The sequence below is a fragment of the Sinocyclocheilus grahami genome, unplaced genomic scaffold (assembly GCF_001515645.1).
Source record: "Sinocyclocheilus grahami isolate Dianchi unplaced genomic scaffold, SAMN03320097.WGS_v1.1 scaffold1830.1, whole genome shotgun sequence".
Classification (NCBI taxonomy): Eukaryota; Metazoa; Chordata; class Actinopteri; order Cypriniformes; family Cyprinidae; genus Sinocyclocheilus; species Sinocyclocheilus grahami.
The window spans coordinates 178,894-182,767 of NW_015507009.1; the positions used below are offsets into that span (position 1 = coordinate 178,894).

Below are 3,874 nucleotides of genomic sequence, written 5' to 3' on the forward strand. Positions count from 1 at the left end.
TGGTCGTTTGTCATACGCACCTATTGATCACCTGCAGGTGTGCGAGGGCAACTGCTGATTGATTCCAATTCATTCATTTGCAAGAACACTAAACTCCTTTTTTTCTTTAATGTGCTTCATGTTTATTAAAGACTAATTTTACATGAATACTTTGATCAAGTGAAACAAACAAACAAAATATGGCAAATTATATATAACTTATGCTCATTGTGTCATGATTATGCAAGAACAATCAAGAATGCAGTGAAGTAATACAGGAATAATCATTTTCAGAAGTGTAGTTAGACAGTAATCTGAAGTAAGAGGAACATTGCATCTTCAGTTTATATCAGAAAATGAGAGTACAGTATTAATTTGGAATACTTCAGATTCAGGTTTGGCTTTTGTTTGTATACCCATAAATAAAAAAGTAAGTAATTAAATCACACCCAAAACTGATTTTCTAACAGTAATACAACTCTGCAACTCTGTATTAGTTGCGTGAAATCTGAGTACAAAGATCTTCACAATCAAATGATTATTAATCAGTACATTTTGTAGTAAATATTTGTTTTCAAAATAAAAAAACTGTGTACAACATAGACATTAATTCATTTTCAGCAAAACAATTTTCTTCACTCAAGCTCACAGACAAATCAGTAGGATGTTGTGTGTGTCTCTGACTTGTATCATATTTGGTCGTCGTGATTTTGCCAAATAAGAAATTATTTGGATCAACATTACTGTCTATAAATATAGACCTAAGTTTATAGACCTAAACTTAACCCTACTCACAATGTATTCCTAAAATGAATTAAAATTAGTGTGAAATGATATAACAAGGGTGTAGAAGTATGTAACCCTGATTGGAAGCATAAAACTGACATTTCTTGAAAACGTATCCCTTAATTCTGATTGATTGATTGGAATGTTGTTCCAGGATCAACAAGGATGTTGATATGTTTGAACTCTCTTAATCTCTTTCAGCCCTGGCCACTTCTATATAGTCGTTTAGTTTCTCTCTTGTTTCTTTAATGTCCTTTAAGACATTGCAAAGATCTGTATGTGTTTTCCTCATCTGAGCAATGGACTTGAGTAAACTTGACTTGACCTTGTCTGGATCATCTACTGGTCCCTGTCTCATCTGGTGAATGTCTATAGAATCCAACACTATGAATGCGGTGTCAACAATGACTAGGATTCCACTCAACACTCCTGTGACTGCGACTATTGCCTCTGCTGCAGCGCGTCCTACTCTGGCGGTTTGAGCAGCAATTCTGCCAACATTTGCCAGCAGACCGATATTCAGGAGTTCTGCACCGCACACTAGTCTTGTTCTGTGTACATTGCATGACATTTGCACGTTTTCAGAGGAGTCACTGACAAAATCCCTGAACTTTTGGATTACTCTCAGTACCCTTCTCAGGGCATTCAGTGACTCGAGAAGTGGTGTCACATCTGTAAAGTTCTGCTGAATTCTTTGAATATTCTCACTGAGTGCTCTTTGTTTGACTGTATTGGTAACACTGGATGCAGCACCTGTTACACCACCTGCAACTCCAACTCCAATCCCAACACCTGTAACAATCAGAGATGCTCCAAAAGTGAAAGGAGCTAAAATCGCACCAACCACTGCAGTGATTCCTCCTGCTGCTCCAATCACTGAACCTGCCAGAGTGCCTGCTGTGCATTTACGATGAACCTCCTCTAGTGAATCTGTTGTTTTTCCCCACTCTGTAACTAAGGCCTTAAATCTATCATAGTGCTCATTGTAGTTCTCATCAAAGATCCTTAAGGACATCATGAACCTTCGTTCCAGTGCTTCTGGAATTCTCCTATTTCTGTTTACAGCATCTCTTAGGAATGGTTTTGCTAAAATCTCATCAGCTGAAGGTCTGTCTTCAGGGTCACAGCTGAGCATTTCTTTGATTAATTCCTGTAGATCCTCTGAGCACCTGTCTGAGAATTCAAGTGGGTGTCCCACATCGTGGGAGGCTTGTTGAAAGCGACGTTTTTTTAAATCTGACTGTGCAGGAAAATAAAGAAAAAAACAATATAAGGAAATCTGATTAACCCTGAGATCCAAGATCATGAAACACTTATTTAACAACTATTTGCAATGTGTAATGACATCCCTAGCAGAGAGTCATGTCAGGGCTGCACACCTTCAAATAAGTTTTAATTTGTTATTAATATTTCATGTATGTATTACTAACCAACAATGCATCATCAATCATTTTTAGGGCTTTTGTAAATCTAGGTTGATGTTAATGGGGTATAATTTTGGACTCCACTGATTGACTTTAAAGGGGTCATATGATGTTGCTAAAAAGAACATTATTTGGTGTATTTGGTGTAATGAAATATTTATGCGGTTTATGGTTAAAAAAAACATTATTTTCCACATACAGGTGCATCTCAATAAATTAGAATGTCGTGGAAAAGTTCGTTTATTTCAGTAATTCAACTCAAATTGTGAAACTCGTGTATTAAATAAATTAAATGCACACAGACTGAAGTAGTTTAAGTATTTGGTTCTTTTAATTGTGATGATTTTCCAAATCATCACAGACTGTGGAAACTTAACACTGGACTTCAAGCACTGGACTTTTGGCTATGAGCTTCTCCACCCTTCCTCCAGACTCATTTTGAAGGCTCAGGAAACCTTTGCAGATGTTTTGAGTTGATTAGCTGATTGGCATGTCACCATATTCTAATTTGTTGAGATAGTGAATTGGTGGGTTTTTGTTAAATGTGAGCCAAAATCATCACAATTAAAAGAACCAAAGACTTAAACTACTTCAGTCTGTGTGCATTGAATTTATTTAATACACGAGTTTCACAATTTGAGTTGAATTACTTTAATAAATGAACTTTTCCACGACATTCTAATTTATTGAGATGCACCTGTACTGTACATTATTGTTTCTCCGCCTTTCTGAAATGCGTCGATTTTTACAAAGTTCATCGGTCTGAAAAGCGAGGTGTGCTCTGATTGGCCAGCTATCCAATGCATTGTGATTGGCCAAATACCTCAAGCGTGTGACGGAAATGTTACGCCCCTCACCATACTGTGATGCCCTGTCTGGCCGGAGCGTTGAGACAAAAACATTAAAAGCACATTATAAACGAGGCATTTGTTGCATCCAGTGGCGACATTATTACAGATTATAATGACTTATACTGTCTTTTTACGCATTGCATTGTGCCGCGTAAACATAAAACCATGTCTGCATTTGTGATCAGATAAATGACAAACAAGCGCTACTCTACACTGCTAAAAACTCTCGTTTGAATCGTCAGTGGCAAATTCTTTAAATATAAAAAACGTACTTACAGTCTGTGAGTCAGAACAGCCGACATTGTAGTCTACTCTGTTATACAAGGGCGTAGCCTTGTATAAACAGGCTAAATACACACTGGAAAATTAGATCAGAGTGGCAAAGAGGAATTATTCTGAAAAAATAAGGATTCAATTCTCTTCCAGTGACTCAGCATCAGTGTGGAAAAGTCTGAAAGAAATCACCAACTACAAGACACCATCCCCCAGCACTGTGGAGAATCAACACCTGGCAGACGATCTGAACGAGTTCTACTGCAGGTTTGAAAAGACACCCCACACCCGCCCTGAACACCTCTCCACACAACCATTCACACCTCCAGCAACCCCCCTCTCCCCCACACCTGCAATTCAGATCAGCGAAGACGAGGTGCGCCAGCTCTTCCGGAAGCAGAAAAGGAAAAAAGCTCCAGGCCCAGATTGTGTTACACCAGTCTGTCTGAAATCCTGTGCTGACCAGCTGGCCCAGATCTTCAACAGATCACTGGAGCTGTGCGAAGTTCCTTCATGCTCCACCATCATCCCCATCCCAAAGAAATCCAAAATTACAGGACT

The 3,874-nt window shown here is 38.5% G+C and overlaps 1 pseudogene; it reads right to left on the reverse strand.

Annotated features, from left to right (window-relative positions):
• Window positions 1-770: 770 nt before the first annotated feature.
• LOC107572898 (apolipoprotein L4-like) overlaps window positions 771-3,874 on the reverse strand; it is a 14,628-nt pseudogene continuing 11,524 nt past the window's right edge.